This window comes from Bubalus bubalis, chromosome 2 (assembly GCF_019923935.1).
Source record: "Bubalus bubalis isolate 160015118507 breed Murrah chromosome 2, NDDB_SH_1, whole genome shotgun sequence".
NCBI lineage: Eukaryota > Metazoa > Chordata > Mammalia > Artiodactyla > Bovidae > Bubalus > Bubalus bubalis.
Window position 1 is genome coordinate 1,744,089 of NC_059158.1, and position 19,267 is coordinate 1,763,355.

At 46.6% G+C, this 19,267-nt stretch overlaps 1 long non-coding RNA gene across 1 annotated transcript; it reads left to right on the plus strand.

Annotated features, from left to right (window-relative positions):
• Positions 1–3,675: 3,675 nt before the first annotated feature.
• LOC112577683 lies at positions 3,676–18,157 on the plus strand. Its single transcript, XR_003103506.3, has 3 exons — positions 3,676–4,805; positions 16,051–16,312; positions 16,865–18,157. It is a non-coding gene; the product is annotated as an uncharacterized LOC112577683 (long non-coding RNA).
• The last annotated feature ends 1,110 nt before the right edge of the window (positions 18,158–19,267 follow it).

Below are 19,267 nucleotides of genomic sequence, written 5' to 3' on the forward strand. Positions count from 1 at the left end.
TTCTCAGTCAGCCGCATTCCTTCCACCCAGCTGCGGCCAGCTTGGACCTGGCCTTGCCACCGTTGTCCTGGTCCCTGGGATCCCAGGACCCCTGCCCAACAAGGCTGGAGGATTGGAGGAGAGTCCCCCTTGCCTCTGTGCACCCTGACACTTGTCCCCTGCTCGTGATCTTCACACATGGACGCTGGCCTGGGAGAGTCAACACCTGCCCACATATCAATTCTCATCTGAGGTGCGGCCACCCTAAGCCATGGAGCCCCCCGTGGTAAGCCCCCTACCGTACGTCCTGGCCTTGGGCCTGTGGAAGAGCAGATGAGCCCCAGGGTGTCTGGGTCTCCAGTGACTCAGAGGGAAGGAAGCCCTGAGCCTGGGCCTCTGACCCACTCCCCAGCACCAAGGGGGACGGGCTGGGCTGGGCGTTTGCTTCCCTCTGGTGGCGGGTGCTGGAGGGAGCAGGGACCAGGTGGCCTCCCTGGAGGGGCTCCGTGACTCTCCCCCGTCCCCCGGGTTCCTCCCATCCCAGTCTATCATGAACACTCTGTGCTGGGTGTCACCACGGCTCTTCCCCCAACTGTTCCCTCCCCTTCTTCATTCCCAGGGGTGCAGCATGACAAACACCCCAGCCCAAGCAGGTCCCACTGAGGGACCTCCTCAGTGGTCCTGGCCCTGCTCCCCGCGGCAGGGGTGTGAGCTGGCCCTCCCCCAGAGCATGCATCTGGGCTCTGACCTGCCCTCCTCCATCAGCCCTGACAATCAGTCAGCCTGGACAATCAGTCATCAGCTTGAAGAGCTGAATCTGAACATAGAGACGAAACTCCAGTTGGGACATGATCACCTACTTTGCCCTCGTGGCCTCCTCTCTGGCACTGTGTGAAGCTTTGTCCTAAAGCAAGGGTCCCCAACCTCTGGGGTCCAATGCCTGATGATCAGAGGTAGAGCTGATGTAGTAATAACTGCACAATAAATATAATACACGTGAATCATCCAGAAACCATCCCCTGCCCACACCATCCAGGGAAAAGTTGTCTTCCACGAAAGCAGTCCCTGGTGCCAGCAAGGTTGGGGACTGCTGTGCTAATAAAGGACAGCGCCTTCCAGCGATGCCCGCGGAGCACTGACCCCCTGAATCCTCGGGACGGAGCCCAGGGCAGCCCTTCTGGGCGCGTTCTCTGACGTGCGGTGCACCAGGAACCCCCAGGCTGAGGCTGCAGCGGGGTGACACGTGCCAGCATGGTGTCCCCAGGGCATCTGGAACCAAGCGCAGCCGTCTCATGCTGCTCCCTGCAGGATGCAGGACGTCTATGTGGAGCAAAGGCCAAAGAGAAGACCGTCTCCAGGAGGAAGCGTGTCTGCTCAGAAAGGGGGTGGCTGGAGGCTCTGAGAGTGGAAATCTGAAGTGTGATGGCCACCATGGGAAACTGCCTTCTCGCTCCATGGGACCTGGACCATAGCTGGTCTCAGCCACAGGCAGAAGGCAGAAAAACTGCAGGCGTCACTCCAGGACATCCTGTGCACTGGGCCTGACCCCGCTCAGGGTCTGCTTGGCGAGGCCGCATTAGGGCATCTGCTTTGAGCTTAGGGGCATTCAGCCTGTCTTGAAGGGGCTTTGGGATGCTCATTTCTCTGAGTGAACGTGGCGGGGGCGGGGGGGGGGGGTTCCAGCTGACAGTCCTGTGTGATGTCCGTGCTGTGGGCTGCACATTTGTGCGTCTGAGGTCCTTGCCATCACATGAGTTTTGCTCCCAAGGCCGCCTCAGAGAAAGGAAAGTGACGGGCACTGTGGGCCCGGGGCTGGAAGTCCTCTGAGGACAATAACCAATAACCTGGGCAGTAACTGGCTGGGCACTCAGCCCACAGAGGGGGCCACTGGCTCTGGGGCAGTCTCCAGGGAGGCCAGGGGTCCACGGCACAGTGTCAGGACACCCACTGGATCCTACCCAGCAGGGGGCCGAACACGCCACCAGCACAGCCCCCTCCACAGGGGAACCAGACCCCCGGTCGCACCCAGCCACTTGCGGCTGGGAGAGAGGGTCTATGCAGCCCATGCGTGGAGGCCTCGGCCCTGCTCACTTGGGGTTTCGGGGCTGTTCCCCAGGGTGGCCTCTTGCTCGCCCAGCAGCTCCAGAGCCACGCCGGCCTGAGGCGCACCTTCTCCACCAGGCCTGAACCCCCTGCCAGCGGTGCTCTGGCGGGCTGTGTCCCTCGGCCCGGGGGCCCCTGGAGAGTTGCTGAGGGCTTCCACGCACTCTTTCATTGCTCCCCGATACATTCCTCATGTTAAACTCCTATTTAACCTGCTATGTGCCTTCTACCTCCTCAGTTCAGTTCAGTTGCTCAGTCGCATCCAACTCTTTGCGACTCTATGGACTGCAGGACGCCAGACCCCCTGTCCTTCACCAACTCCCGGAGTTTACTCAAACCCATGTCCATTAAGTCAGTGATGCCATCCAACCATCTCATCCTCTGTCATCTACTTCTCCTGCCTTCAATCTTTTCCAGAATCAGGGTCTTTTCTAATGAGTCAGCTCTTCACATCAGATGGCCAAAGTATTGGAGTTTCAGCATCAGCATCAGTCCTTCCAATGAATATTCAGGAGTGATTTCCTTTAAGATGTACTGGTTGGATCTCCTTGCAGTCCAAGGGACTCTCAAGTCTTCTCCAACACCATAGTTCAAAAGCATCAATTCTTCGGCACTCAGCCTTCTTTATGGTCCAACTCTCCTGATAGCACCGGGACAGCTCCATTTCATGTTGCACATAAAGGCTTCGTGATCAATAACCCACATGGTCAGGAACTTCCATGAATTAGGGTGACTGATATTTTCCAGTCAAGTCGAGCCTTTCCACATCTTCAGAGGCTGTTCCAGAGACCCCTGGATTCACGCCCCATGATGCTGTCTGGTGCTTTCACGAAGCTCGTTCTCCACTACGGTGATTTTTCCTCACAGATACGTGTACAGAACCGTGTTTTCTTCTACCCTTGCTGTTTCTCCTTTCTGGAAGTAATGAGAATTTATGAAGAAAATATTCAGTTTAGTTCAGTTCAGTCACTCAGTCGTGTCCAACTCTTTGTGACCCCATGAATCGCAGCACACCAGGCCTCCCTGTCTATCACCATCTCCCGGAGTTCTCTCAAACTCACGTCCATCGAGTCGGTCATGCCATCCAGCCATCTCATCCTCTGTCGTCCCCTTCTCCTCCTGCCCCCAATCCCTCCCAGCATCAGAGTCTTAACTTCATTCTTGAGGACTTATCTGAAGAAAATTGTTTAAAAATCACCAAGTTACTTTTTTTTTAATGAAGAAAATTCTAAGTATTATTTGATGAAGCAAGTTTCACTGAATCACACTGACATAACGGCACAAACTGAGAGGAAAAATACATGGTGTTACTCATGGCCTAGAAACCTGCTCACTGTGAGTTGGAATCAGGTGAAGCAGGATTATGCAATCATTAAGAATGGGCTTCATGTTGATGTAGGAACAAACACAATATTGTAAAGCAATTATCCTTCAGTGAAAAAGAAATACATCAAAATAAAAAAAGATGAAGAAGAATGAGCTTCCCTGGTGGCTCAGACAGTAAAGAATCCGCCTACAATGCAGGAGGCCCAGGTTCAATCCCTGGGTCAGGAAGATCCCCTGGAGTAAAGGAATGGCACCCCACTCAAGTATTCTTGCCTGGAAAATTCCATGGACAGAGAATCCTGATGGGCTACAGTCCATGGGATTACAGCGAGTCAGACACAACTGAGTGACTAACACTTTTACTGTGTTGTTTTTTTTTTTACAAGAAGGGGCAGCTCCTAGGGCTGACAAGCCAGCTTGTCACATCCTATTTTGGCAGAAGTTGTGAGACTCTGGGCAAGACACAGGACGCTGTGACCCACAGCGAGAGCAGTGCGAGAGCTTATCCTTCTTTTGTGGTGGGTCCCCCTCCCCCTCCCCAAGGCCCTCCTGAGGATGCCTTCATCGGCAGAGGGTAGCTCTACAGAAGCAGAACCCTAGCTTATGCTTCCTAAACAGGGAAAAATGAGAAGTCACTGCATTTAGAGGAAGCCAAGGCGAGCCTGCTGTTTCCTGGACAGGGATGCTAGCACCTCCCTGGCAGCCGCCCACTGCAGACACGGCCCTGGGAAGCCCCTGGGTGAAGAGAAGGGACTCAAGTGCGGGGAACACTCAGCAGGCTCAGTGCCCTCGGGGCCTCGCCCTTCTCAACAGCAGAATGTAAAGTAGGCATGAAGCACGGAGACAGAAGGAAAAAGGCATGAAAAACTAGTTTTGTTGATGTGGTACTGTTTCCTTTGGCATTGTTCTGTGTGCAATGTGTACACGTGTGTGTAAGCATATTTGTGTATGAGGACTGGGCAACAACCACTGTCTGTCTGTTTTCAGAAAACCAAGCAAGAGAGCTCTTCCTGCCAGTGCCACCTCTGCCTCTCTCCTCTGCCAGAGGTGCACGCGGGTTGTCACTGTCCTCGCTGCCGGCCACCGGGAGGACACGTCATCTCCCCACGTCCCCTGTGGTGCACAGCTCTGCACCTCCCGGAGGCACCCTGTGAGCGCCAGCTCTGAGCTGCCCCCGCCCCCACCCGAGGCATCATTCATCATGGACAGGATGGCTTTGTTTCTTCTTTTCCAACTCTTGTCCACTTTCGCCTTCTTGTGTTTTTAGGGAAACTTCCTATACCATAGCTGGACATCCTTATCTTATTACTAATCTTAATGTGAATGCTTTTAAGGATTCACCATTAGTATGAAGAATCATTGATGAATTTCTCCATTATTTGAATAAATGTATTAAGGTAAGCATGTTTTAAACTTCAATCTGTTGACTCAGTAAATTTTAGTGATTGCTTTCCTGATTATAAACTAACCATGCTTTCTTGGGAAACCTACTTGGGCCATTGTGTATTATCTTTTTTATATCTCCATGAATTGTTTGCTAATAGAGGATTTTGCATTTATATTGATGAGTTAAGATTAGCCTGTAATTTTCTTTCCGCTTTCCTTGTCAGATTTTAATATGAAACTTAACCTCAAAAAATGAGTTGGGAGTGCAGCCTCTTTCTCTATATCCTGGATTAACTTGATTAAGAGTGAAATTGTTTGTTCCTTGAATGTTTGGTAGAACTGTCCTGTAGAACCATCTGGATGTGAAGTTCTGGCTTGATTTTATGGTCCTGAATTAGGTAAGAAAGGCACAGTCTTCTACCTAGTCTTTCCTGCTGAGTGCAGCCGTAAAGCCTGGAGAGATGCTTGAAGTGAAGTGAAGTCGCTCAGTCGTGTCCGACTCTTTGCAACCCCATGGACTGTAGCTCACCAGGCTCCTCCATCCATGGGATTCTCCAGGCAAGAATACTGGAGTGGGTTGCCATTTCCTTCTCCAGGGGATCTTCCTGACCCAGGAATCGAACCCAGGTCTCCGACATTGCAGGCAGATGCTTTAACCTCTGTGCCACCAGGGAGAGATGCTTAGAGAAGCTATTACAGGAGTGTAGCACGTGAAATTGCAGACAGATTGGGGATGGCCAGTGCTTGAAGTCCTACCAGCCTGGCAATGGGTTTGCCATTGTTTCCCTCCAGAATCCCCCTGAACTCAGCACAGCCCCAGACCCTGAAGTAGGTATAGGTTGAAGGACAGAACATCTCCAGGAGAAGCACTCTGGTTCTGGGTTGAATGGCAAGAATGAGAATTGCTCCTTTTCAGGGAAGTGTGAAATATTCCATTCTTTTTCTTTAGCAATCCAGCTTGCAAGTAATCCTGCCATGGCAATTAATGAAGCCTGGGATATCCCAAAGCCTTCCTCTCCAGTCAGTGACACCATGGCCCCAGGACGCTGGGATCAGATCCCATGACTCTTTCCATTTGTCTCCTCCCATCTCTTGACTCCAGACAGGGGTGCACTTAGTGGGGCATGTGTCAGAGTCTGTGAAAATTAAAGTCCCAGCTTTCTCTCTGCACGCTGGAAATAAGGTCCCATAGTACCACAGAGTACTGGGGAGACCATGGAGAGGCAGAGAGAGGGGCACAGGAAATTCATAGCCTCAAGTTGCCTGTGAACTCCTGGGCTCGCCTGCAAGCTACCACCATGTAGCTCTGACTCCCGTCCCCTGACCCAGGACTGAGAGCAGAGCACGGCTCAGGTTCCAGACTGGACACTAGGTGGCACACACGAGCTGGGTCAGAACAGCCCGGCCGAGGTTTTAAGACCTGCACCGCCTGGGAACCACAGCCCACTGATGGCCTCTGGGACTACCGGGCTGAACCTAACCAGGTTTAAAGGGAAAGTAAAAGTCACTCAGTCATGTCTGACTCTTTGCAACCCCATGGACTACACAGTCCACGGACTTCTCCAGGTGAGAATACTGGAGTGGGTAGCCTTTCCCTTCTCCAGGGGATCTTCCCAATCCAGGGGTCAAACCCAGGTCTCCCTCATTGCAGGTTGGTTACCTGCTTAAAAAAAAAAAAAAAAAAAAAAAAAAACCAACTAACAGAATTCTCCATGGGATTTCAGTAAGACCCAGGGTTTCATGACATAATATGAAACTTAGCTAGAACACAGTTCAAAACTAACTACTTGGAGTTCAAAGAACCAGGAAGATCTCAAATTGCATGGAAAAGAAAATCAAGAGATGCTAACACCAAGAGGACACAGATGTGAGGATGAGCTGACACAGAGACTTCACCTGGGGAAGAGCCCACACGCTGCAGGGCAACCAAACCCATGTGCCACAACTACTGAGCCTCTGCTCTGGAGCCTGGACGCCACAGCTCTGAAGCCCCCCAGCCCTAGAGCCTGTGCTCTGCAGCAAGAGAAGCCACCACAATGAGAAACCTGCGGACTGCAATGAAGAGTAGGCCCTGCTTGACAACTAGAGAAAGCCCGTGCAAAGCAAGAGACCCAGAACAGCCAAAAATAAATAAATACAGTAATAATTCATGGGTCAAAGAGGAAGTCTTGAGAGAAATTAGAAAATATTTTGAACTAAGTGAAAATGAAAATACAACATGAAAATTTGTGAGATGCAGCTAGAGAAGTGCCTAGAGAGAAATTTCAGAGACGGCAATGGCATCCCACTCCAGTACTCTTGCCTGGAAAATCCCATGGATGGAGGATCCTGGTGGGCTGCAGTCCATGGGGTCGCGAAAACTCAGGCACGACTGAGCGACTTCACTTTCACTTTTCACTTTCATTCATTGGAGAAGGAAATGGCAACCCACACCGGTATTCTTACCTGGAGAATCCCAGGGACGGAGGAGCCTGGTGGGCTGCCATCTATGGGGTCGCACAGAGTCGGACACGACTGAAGCGACTTAGCAGCAGTAGCAGCAGCAGAGAGAAATTTATAGCATTCAGTGCTTATATTAGAAAAGAAGGTCTTGAATCAATCTAAGCATCCACCTTAAGAAGTAAAAATAAAAAGAGCGACATACACCCAACAGAAACAAAAGGAAGGAAATAATAAAGAGTAGAAGTGACATTAAAAAAAAAAACAATGGAGAAAATCAATTAAATTCAAAGCTGGTTCTCTAAAACAATAGTGAGACTGATAAACCTCTAGAAAGACCGAGAAAGCAACAAAGGAAAAGACACAGATTATTGATATAATTATTAAAGACAGGATGTCACTACAAACCTGCAGACAATAAAAAAACTAAGATGCCAATAATACCATAAACATCTTTACACACATAAACTTTAGATGAAATGGACCAATTCCTTGAAAACTACAAACCACTAAAATGTGCCCAAGTTGCAATAGACAGAATTAATAGTCCTATGATTACTGAAGAAACTGAATTTATAACCTTTCAAAAACGAAGTCTCTAAGTCCATATAGTTTTGCTGGTGAGTTCTACCAACTATTTAAATGAGGAAAAAATCAATTCTACACAATCTGATCCAGAAAATAAAAGAATATTTCCCAACTCCTTTTACAAAGCTAACATTACCATAACAGCAATTAAGTAAATAAATAATAATTCTATCTCACTCTACCTGTGGCATATCACTATACCACTGTGTGTTTTTAACATAAAAGCAAAAATTGTCAGCAAAAAGTTTGCAAATCAGACCCAGTAACTTATCAGTTCAGTCTCTCAGTCATGTCCAACTCTTTGCGACCTCATGGACTGTAGCACACCAGGCTTCCCTGTCCATCACCAACTCCCGGAGCTTACTCAAATTCATGTCCATCGAGTCAGTGATGCCATCCAACCATCTCATCCTCTGTCATCCCCTTCTCCTCCTGCCTTCAATCTTTCCCAGCATCAGGGTCTTTTCAAATAAGTGAGCTCTTCGCATCAGGAAGCCAAAGTATTGGAGTTTCAGCTTCAGCATCAGTCCTTCCAATGAATATTCAAGATGGATTTCCTTTAGGATGGACTGGTTGGATCTCCTTGCAGTCCAAGGGACTCTCGAGAGTCTTCTCCAACACCACAGTTCAAAAGCATCAATTCTTCAGTGCTCAGCTTTTTTATAGTCCAACTCTCACATCCATACATGACTACTGGAAAAATCATAGCTTTGACTAGACTGACCTTTGTTAGCAAAGTAATGTATCTGCTTTTCAATATGCCGTCTAGGTTGGTCATAACTCTCCTTCCAAGGAGCAAGCGTCTTTTAATTTCCTGGCTGCATCGCCCTCTGCAGGGATTTTGGAGCCAAAAAATCAAGTCTGTCACTGTCACCATTGTTTCCACATTTATTTGCCATAAAGTGATGGGACCGGATGTCATGATCTTAGTTTTCTGAATGTTGAGTTTTAAGCCAACTTTTTCATTCTCCTCTTTCACGTTCATTAAGAGACTTCGTTCTTCTTTGCTTTCTGCCATAAGGGTGCTGTCATCTGCATATCTGCGGGCGTGCTTAGTCGCTTCAGTAGTGTCTGACTCTCTGTGACCCTATGGACCATGGCCTACCAGGCTCCTCTGCCCATGGGATTCTCTGGTAAGAATAATGGAGTGGCCATTTACTTCTCCCGGCATATCTGAGGTTATTGCTATTTCTCCCAGCAATCCTGATTCCAGCTTGTTTCATCCAGCCCAGTGTTTCTCATGATGTACTCTGCATATAAGTTAAATAAGCAGGGTGACAATATATAACCTTGACGTACTCCTTCTCCTATTTGGAACCAGTCTGTTGTTTCATGTCCAATTCTAACTGTTGCTTCCTGACCTGCATACAGATTTCTTAAGAGGCAGGTCAGGTGGTCTGGTATTCCCATCTCTTGAAGAATTTTCCAGTTTGTTGTGATCCACACAGTCAAAGGCTTTGACATAGTCAATAATGCAGAAGTTGATGTTTTTCTGGAACTCTTGCCTTTTCGATGACCCAATGGATGTTAGCAATTTGATCTCTGGTTCCTCTGCCTTTTCTAAATCCAGCTTGAACATCTGGAAGTTCACAGTTCACGACTGTTGAAGTCTGGCTTGGAGAATTTTGAGCATTACTTTGCTAGCATGTGAGATGAGTGCAGTTGTGTGATACTCTGAACATTCTTTAGCATTGCCTTTCTTTGGGATTTAAATGAAAACTGACCTTTTCCAGTCCTGTGGCCACTGCTGAGTTTTCCAAATTTGCTGGCATTGAGTGCAGCACTTTCACAGCATCATCTTTTAGGATTTGAAATAGCTCAACTGGAGTTCCATCACCTCCACTAGCTTTGTTGGTAGTGATGCTTCCTAAGGCCCAGTTGACTTCACATTCCAGGATGTCTGGCTCTAGGTGAGTGATCACACGATCATGGTTATCTGGGTCATGAAGATCTTTTTTGTATAGTTCTTCTGTGTATTCTTGCCACTTCTTAATATCTTCTGCTTCTATTAGGTCCATACCATTTCTGTCCTTTATTGTGTTCATCTTTGCATGAAATGTTCCCTTGGTATCTCTAATTTTCTTGAAGAGATTTCTAGTCTTTCCCATTCTATTGATTTCCTCTATTTCTTTGCATTGATGACTGAGGAAGGCTTTCTTATCTCTCCTTGGTATTCTTTGGAACTCTGCATTCAAATGGGTTTATTTTTCCTTTTCTCCTTTGCCTTTCGCATTTCTTTTCTCAGCTATTTGTAAGGCCTCCTTGGACAACCATTTCGCCTTTTTGCATTTCTTTTTCTTGGGGATGGTCTTGATCCCGGCCTCCTGTACAGTGTCACGAACCTCCATCCATAGTTCTTTGGGTACTCTGTTTATCAGATCTAATCCCGTGAATCTATTTGTCACTTCCATTGTATAATCATAAGGGATTTAATTTAGGTCATACCTGAATGGTCTAGTGGTTTTCCCTACTTTCTTCAATTTCAGTCTGAATTTGGCAATAAGGAGTTCATGATCTAAGCCACAGTCAGCTCCCGGTTTTGTTTTTGTTAATTGTATAGAGCTTCTCCACCTTTGGCTGCAAACAATATAATCAATCTGATTTTGGTATTGACCATCTGGTGATGTCCATGTGTAGTCTTCTCTTGTGTTGGAAGAGGGTGTTTGCTATGAGCAGTGCATTCTCTTTGCAAAACTCTGTTAGCCTTTGACCTGCTTCATTTTGTACTCCAAGGCCAAATTTATAAATGGCATGACAATGTGAGTATATATCTCAGGCATGCAAGGCAGTTCAGTAATTAAAAATCAATGCAATCCATTATACATTAATGGAGAAAAAGCAAATGATTACGTTAATTAGCACAGTAGAATCCTTCATGACAAACAAAAACAAAACTTTCTCAGCAAACGTGGATAGAAAGAAACATCCCTAAGCTGATACAGCAGAGAAGGCAATGGCACCCCACTCCAGTACTCTTGTCTGGAAAATCCCATGGACGGAGGAGCCTGGTGGGCTGCAGTCCATGGGGTCGCGAAGAGTCAGACATGACTGAGCAACTTCATTTTCACTCTTCACTTTCATGCACTGGAGAAGGAAATGGCAACCCACTCCAGTGTTCTTGCCTGGAGAATCCCAGGGATGGGGGAGCCTGGTGGGCTGCCATCTATAGGGTCGCACAGAGTTGGACAAGACTGAAGCGACTTAGCAGCAGCAGCAGCAAGCTGATACGGAGCATTCGGGAGACCTGGGTTCGATCCCTGGTTTGGGAAGATCCCCTGGAGAAGGGAAAGGCTACCCACTCCAGTATTCTGGCCTGGAGAACTCCATGGCCTGTATATGTATAGTCCATGGGGTCACAAAGAGGTGGACACGACTGGGTGACTTTCACTTTCACAAAAACCTACAGCTAATGTTAAACTTTTTCTGATAAAGACTAAGGCAAGGATGTCCACCCACCACTCCTTTTCCACATCACCCTGGAAGACCTAGTCAGGGCAACAAGGAAAAGACATGGAAGTTACACACACAGCAAAGGAAAAACTAAAACTGTCCCTGTTTGCAGATTATATGATTGCTTACATAAAAAAATTTGAGAATATACAAAAAAAACTTCTAGAACAAATTAGAGAGTTTAGTGAGGTCACAAGATACAATAGCAAGCTGTATTTCTATATAATAGCAATGTACAGTTGGAAACTGAAACTAAAATATTTATGAGAGAAAAATGAAATAATGTAACAAAACATGAACACTGTCTCTATGCTGAAAATTATACACTGATAACAAAAAATTAGAGTAGATCCTTAAATACAGAAACACACCATAATTGTGGATTGGAAGAATCAATAGTAAGTCAATTCTCCCCAGCCACCCCCCTTACACATTCCCTTATACATCCATTTAATACAGTTCCAGTCAAAATCCTAGAAGATTTTTGGTAAATACAGAGAAGTTGATGCTCAAATGTATAGAAAAAGGCAAAGAAGCTGGAATAGTTAAAACAGTTTTGAGAAAGCATACATTTGGATTCACACTGCCCAGCTTGAAGACTTACCCTAAAGCTGCAGTAATGAACACAAGATCAACTAAAGAGAAAGGGATACACCCACACAAGTACAGCCGACTGATCTTTTTTAGCATTTTAAAAAGTAATAGACCATTTTAAAGAACAGTTTAGATTTATAGACTAATTGAAAGATAGGGCAGAATTTCTGCATGCCCATGGATACAGTTTCCCCTTTATTCAGTTAAGTTCAGTTCAAAAAAAAAAAAAAGTTCAGTTCAGTAGCTCAGTCATGTCTGAATCTTTGCAACCCCATGAGTCGCAGCACGCCAGGCCTCCCTGTCCATCACAAACTCCCGGAGGTTACCCAAACTCATGTGCATTGAGTCGGTGATGCCATCCAGCCATCTCATCCTCTGTCATCGCCTTCTCATCCTGCCCCCAGTCCCTCCCAGCATCAGGGTCTTTTCCAATGAGTCAACTCTTCGCATGAGGTGGCCAAAGTACTGGAGTTTCAGCTTTAGCATCAGTCCTTCCAATGAACACGCAGGACTGATCTCCTTTAGGATGGACTGATTGGATCTCCTTGCAGTCCAAGGGACTCTCAAGAGTCTTCTCCAACACCACAGTTCAAAAGCATCAATTCTTCAGCACTCAGGTTTCTTCACAGTCCAACTCTCACATCCAAACATGACCACAGGAAAAACCATAGCCTTGACTAGACGGACATTTAAGTAATGTCTCTGCTTTTGAATATGCTATCTAGGTTGGTCATAACTTTCCTTCCAAGGAGTAAGCGTCTTTTAATTTCATGGCTGCAGTCACCATCTGCAGTGATTTTGGAGCCCCCCAAAATAAAGTCTGACACTGTTTCCATTGTTTCCCCATCTATTTCCATGAAGTGATGGGACCGGATGCCATGATCTTCGTTTTCTGAATATTCAGCTTTAAGCCAACTTTTTCACTCTCCTCTTTCACTTTCATCAAGAGGCTCTTTAGTTCTTCTTCACTTTGTGCCAGAAGGGTGGTGTCATCTGCATATCTGAGGTTATTGATATTTCTCCCAGCAATTTTGATTCAGCTTGTGCTTCTTCCAGCCCAGCGTTTCTCATGATGTACTCTGCATATAAGTTAAATAAGCAGGGTGACAATATACAGCCTTGATGTCCTCCTTTTCCTATTTGAGAACCAGTCTGTTGTTCCACGTCCAGTTCTGTTGCTTCCTGACCCGCACATAGTTTTCTCAAGAGGCAGATCAGACGGTCTGGTATTCCCATTTCTTTCAGAATTTTCCAGAGTTTATTGTGATCCACACAGTCAAAGGCTTTGACATAGTCAATAAAGCAGAAATAGATGTTTTTCTGGAACTCTCCTGCTTTTTCGATGATCCAGCGGATGTTGGCAGTTTGATCTCTGGTTCCTCTGCCTTTTCTAAAACCAGCTTGAACATCTGGAAGTTCACAGTTCATGTATTGCTGAAGCCTGGCTTGGAGAATTTTGAGCATTACTTTACTAGCGTGTGAGATGAATGCAATTGTGTGGTAGTTTGAGCATTCATTGGCATTGCCTTTCTTTGGGATTGGAATGAAAACTGGCCTTTTCCAGTCCTTGTGGCCACTGCCGAGTTTTCCAAATTTGCTGGCATATTGAATGCAGCACTTTTACAGCACCATTGTTCAGGATTTGAAATAGCTCAATTGGAATTCCATCACCTTCACTAGCTTTGTTCATAGTGATGCTTTCTAAGGCCCAGTTGACTTCACATTCCAGGATGTCTGGCTCTAGGTGAGTGATCACACCATTGTGATTATCTGGATCATGAAGCTCTTTTTTGTACAGTTCTTCTGTGTATTCTTGCCACCTCTTCTTAATATCTTCTGCTTCTATTAGGTCCATACCATTTCTGTCCTTTATCAAGCCCATCCTAGCATGAAATGTTCCCTTGGTATCTCTAAATTTCTTGAAGAGATCTCTAGTCTTTCCCATTCTATTGTTTTCCTTTATTTCTTTGCATTGATCACTGAGGAAGGCTTTCTTATCTCTCCTTGGTATTCTTTGGAACTCTGCATTCAAATGGGAATAGCTTTCCTTTTCTCCTTTGCTTTTCACTTCTCTTCTTTTCACAGCTATTTGTAAGGCCTCTCCAGACAGCCATTTTGCTGTTTTGCATTTTTTTTCCCATGGGGATGGTCTTGATCCCTGTCTCCTGTACAATGTCATGAACCTCCATCCATAGTTCATCAAACACTCTATCAGATCTAGTCCCTTAAATCTATTTCTCACTTCCACTGTATAATCATAAGGGATTTGATTTAGGTCATACCTGTATGGTATGGTTTTCCCTACTTTCTTCAATTTAAGTCTGAATTTGGCAATAAGGAGTTCATGATCTGAGCCACAGTCAGCTCCTGGTCTGGTTTTTGCTGACCACATAGAGCTTCTCCATCTTTGGCTGCAAAGAATATAATCAATCTGATTTCGGTGTTGACCATCTGGTGATGTCCATGTGTAGAATCTTCTCTTGTGTTGTTGGAAGAGGGTGTTTGCTATGACCAGTGCGTTCTCTTGGCAAAACTCTATTAGCCTTTGCCCTGCTTCATTCCATACTGCAAAGCCAAATTTGCCCATTACTCCAGGTGTTTTTTGACTTCCTACCTTTGCATTCCAGTCCCCTATAATGAAAAGGACATCTTTTTTGGGTGTTAGTTCTAAAAGGTCTTGTAGGTCTTCATAGAATCATTCAACTTCAGCTTCTTCAGTGTTATTGGTTGGGACATAGGCTTGGATTACCGTGAGATTGAATGGTTTGCCTTGGAACAGAGACCATTCTGTCATTTTTGAGATTGCAACCAAGTACTGCATTTCAGACTCTTTTGTTGACAGCGATGGCCACTCCATTTCTTCTAAGGGATTCCTGCCCACAGTAGTAGATATTATGGTCATCTGAATTAAATTCACCCATTCCAGTCCATTTTAGTTCACTAATTCCTAGTATGTCGACGTTCACTCTTGCCATCTCCTGTTTGACCACTTCCAATTTGCCCTGATTCATGGACCTAACATTCCAGGTTCCTATGCAATACTGCTCTTTACAGCATCAGACCTTGTTTCTATCACCAGTCACATCCACAACTGGGTATTGTTTTTGCTTTGGCTCCATCCCTTCATTCTTTCTGGAGTTATTTCTCCACTGATCTCCAGTAGCATATTGGGCACTTACCGACCTGGGGAGTTCCTCTTTCAGTATCCTATCATTTTGCCTTTTCATACTGTTCATGGGGTTCTCAAGGCAAGGATACCGAAATGGTTTGCCATTCCCTTCTCCAGTGGACCACATTCTGTCAGACCTCTCCACCATGACCCATCCGTCTTGGGTGGCCTCACATGGCATGACTTAGTTTCATTGAGTTAGACAAGGCTGTGTCCGTTTGATCAAACTGTCTAGTTTTCTGTGATTATGGTTTCAGTGTGTCTGCCCTCTGATGCCCTCAAAACACCTACCGTCTTACTTGGGTTTCTCTAACCCTGGACGTGGGGTAACTCTTCACGGCTGCTTCAGCTAAGCACAGCCACTGTTCCCTACCTAGGACAAGTCGCCCCTCCTGACCTTGAATGTGGAGTAGGTCCTCTCGGCCCTCCTGCGCCCGTGCTCCTTGGACATGGAGTTGCTCCTCTCAGCAGCCGTCCCTGACCTCGGACGTGGGGTTGCTCTTCTCAGCCATCGCCCCTGACCTCGGACGTGGGGTAGCTCCTCTTGGCTGCTGCCCCTGACCTCGGACGTGGGGTAGCTCCTCTTGGGCACCGCCCCTGACCTCAGACATGGGGTAGCTCCTCTTGGGCACTGCCCCTGACCTTGGACGTGGGATAGTTCCTCTCGGCAGCTCCTGCGCCATCGCAGCCTGGCGCTCTTGCCTTTATTATCTTACATTAATATGGCATGCTTGTTACAATTAATGAACTAACAGTGATACCTTATTATTTTTAAAAGTCCATAGTTTATCCAGATGATCTTGGTTTTTACCTAATGTCTCTTCTTCTGTTCGAGGGTTCCATTCATGATACCATGTTGTATTTAGTTGTCATGTCTTCTTAGGCTTCTTTTATCTGTGAGAATGCTGAGATTCTCACTTTCAATGACCTTAAAGGTTTTGAGGAATGTTGGTCAGCTGTATTGGATGTCCCTCTAATCAAATGTGCATGATTTTTTTTTTTTTTCTCGTCACTAGGCTGGAGTTATGGTTTGAGGAAGATCAGAGGGAGAATGCCATTTTCATCTCATCATGTCGAGGGTACCTACTCAGAATAGGATTTATGATGACTAGGATTTATTGAACCTGATCTGATCAGCTGGCTGAAGCCATTGTATTCTGTATGCCACCTTTCCATGGTGTGTGCTTTGGAAAGAAGTCACCTTGTGGATGACACACTTAAAGAGTGGGAGTCATGCTCCCCCTTTGCTAGCCTAGGGGGCTAAAGTATGTAAATACAGTAAGTTTGTAAATAATTTATTTGGAATTTATAATTTATAGTTATAAATACATTTATAATTTATTTGGAATTCTTCTGCATAGGAGGTTTATTTCTTCCCTATTTATTTATTTAGTAATTTATCTGTATCAGTATGCATTCATGGATGTTATTTTCTACTTTAGGTTATAATCCAATGCTACTTTAAAAAAAATAATTTTATTTATTTACTTATTTTTGGCTGCTGGATTTTCGTTGCCGTGCGGGCTTTTCTCTGGCTGTAGAGAGCAGGGGTACTCTCTGTTGCAGTGCACGGGCTTCTCCTTGTGGTGGCTCCTCTTGTTGTGGAGCACAGACTGTAGGGAGTGTGGGCTTCAGTAGTTGCTGCTCCCAGGCTGCCAAGCCCAGACTCAGTAGTTGTGAAGCACAGGCTGGGTTGCTCCTTGGCATGTGGAATCTTCCCCAACAAGGGATGGAACCCATGTCCCTGCATTGGCAGGTGGGTTCTTTACAACTGAGCTACCAGGGAAGCTCCGACACAACTTTTAAGTTATCTTGCTCAATGTCTTCCAGCTTTGGCCACTGAGAACCGTTTTGGAAACAAGTTCTGGTCACTGGGTCTGCTGGTTGCTCTTTCAGGCTCCCTCAGCTGGCAGAGTAAAGAAATGTGTGTGCAGCCAACGTATGTGTATGTCTGTAAGTATTTCTCTGTGCAGCCATCTGTATCCACATTAAGTTCTTACCATCGTCTACTCTGTCCCTTCCATGTGGATTATTCTAGCTGCCCCCTCTTTCTTATCTGTAAATTCTCTGATAAGAAAACTGGCTCCAACCATCCACCATCCATCTGCTCAATTGTTCAGGCCCAGCAAACATGTATAATGGCATCAGAACTGTGAAATTGGTGCACCGCGGGAACTGACTTTATCAACTGAAGTGCTGACTTGTGTGAACTGGTGCACCATGGGAACTGACTTTATCCCCTGAAGTACTGTCCTGTGTGAACCGGTGGACTGTGGGAACCGACTTTATCCACTGAATGGCTGTCCTGTGTGCACCAGTACATCGTGGGAACTGACTTTATCCCCTGAAGCGCTGTCCTGTGTGAACCGGTGCACCGTCGGAACAGACTTGATCCACTGAAGGGCTGTCCTGTGTGCACCGGTGCATCGTGGGAACTGACTTTATCCACTGAAGGGCTGTCCTGTGTGAACCGGTGCACCGTGGTAACCGACTTTATCCCCTGAAGCGCTGTCCTGTGTGAACCGGTACACCGTGGGAACTGACTTTATCCCCTGAAGCGCTGTCCTGTGTGAACCGGTACACCGTGGGAACTGACTTTATCCCCTGAAACGCTGTCCTGTGTGAACAGGTGCACCATGGGAACTGACTTTCTCCACTGAAGGGCTGTCCTGTGTGAACCGGTACACCGTGGGAACTGACTTTGTCCCTGAAGCGCTGTCCTGTGTGCACTGGTGCATCATGGGAACTGACTTTATCCACTGAAGGGCTGTCCTGTGTGAACAAGTGCACCATGGAAACCCAACTTTATCCACTGAAGGGCTGTCCTGTGTGAACCGGTACACCATGGGAACTGACTTTGTCCCTGAAGCGCTGTCCTATGTGCACTGGTGCATCATGGGAACTGACTTTATCCACTGAAGGGCTGTCCTGTGTGCACCAGTACATCGTGGTAACCAACTGTGTCCCCTGAAGTGCTGTCCTGTATGAACTGGTGCACAGTAGGAACCGACTTTGTCCCCTGAAGCGCTGTCCTGTGTGCACCGGTGCATCGTGGGAACTGACTTTATCCACCGAAGGGCTGTCCTGTGTGAACCGGTGCACCGTGGTAACCAACTTTATCCCCTGAAGCGCTGTCCTGTGTGAACCGGTACACCGTGGGAACTGACTTTATCCCCTGAAGCGCTGTCCTGTGTGAACAGGTGCACCATGGGAACTGACTTTCTCCACTGAAGGGCTGTCCTGTGTGAACCGGTACACCGTGGGAACTGACTTTGTCCCTGAAGCGCTGTCCTGTGTGCACTGGTGCATCATGGGAACTGACTTTATCCACTGAAGGGCTGTCCTGTGTGAACAAGTGCACCATGGAAACCCAACTTTATCCACTGAAGGGCTGTCCTGTGTGAACCGGTACACCGTGGGAACTGACTTTGTCCCTGAAGCGCTGTCCTATGTGCACTGGTGCATCATGGGAACTGACTTTATCCACTGAAGGGCTGTCCTGTGTGAACCGGTGCACCGTGGTAACCAACTGTGTCCCCTGAAGTGCTGTCCTGTATGAACTGGTGCACAGTAGGAACCCACTTTGTCCCCTGAAGCGCTGTCCTGTGTGCACCGGTGCATCATGGGAACTGACTTTATCCACTGAAGGGCTGTCCTGTGTGAACCGGTGCACCGTGGTAACCAACTTTGTCCCCTGAAGGACTGTTCTGTGTGAACTGGTGCACCGTTGGAACTGACTTTATCCCCTGAAGCGCTGTCCTGTGTGCAGTTCCTTCTGCTTTAGTCTTAGGGACTCCTCTCCTTTCCACAGAGACTGAGATCAGCACTTCCCCACCCCCAGCTCTCCTTGGTGTGGTCGTTTTGAACTTTTGTGATAGTTAGGCTCTCTTGTCACAGTCTACCTTTTTTTTTTTTGAATCTCCAGACCTCTTAAATTATTAGGAGCATAAAGTTCATTCTTGGTGTAGTCAAGTTCTGTGCGTTTTGACGTCTGATCTTATGTACTCATCATGACAGTGTCATATAGAATAGTTTCACTTGACTGAAATTCCCTGTGCTTCACCTGTTCATTCCTCCCCTTCCATGCCCACACTTCTGGCAACCACTGATTTTTTTTTTTTTTAACCACTGATCTTTTTATTGCATGTATAGTTTGCCTTTTCCAAAATGTCATAGAATGGAAGCAAACAGTATGTGGCCTTTTCAGACTGGCCTTTTACTGAGAAATAGTCA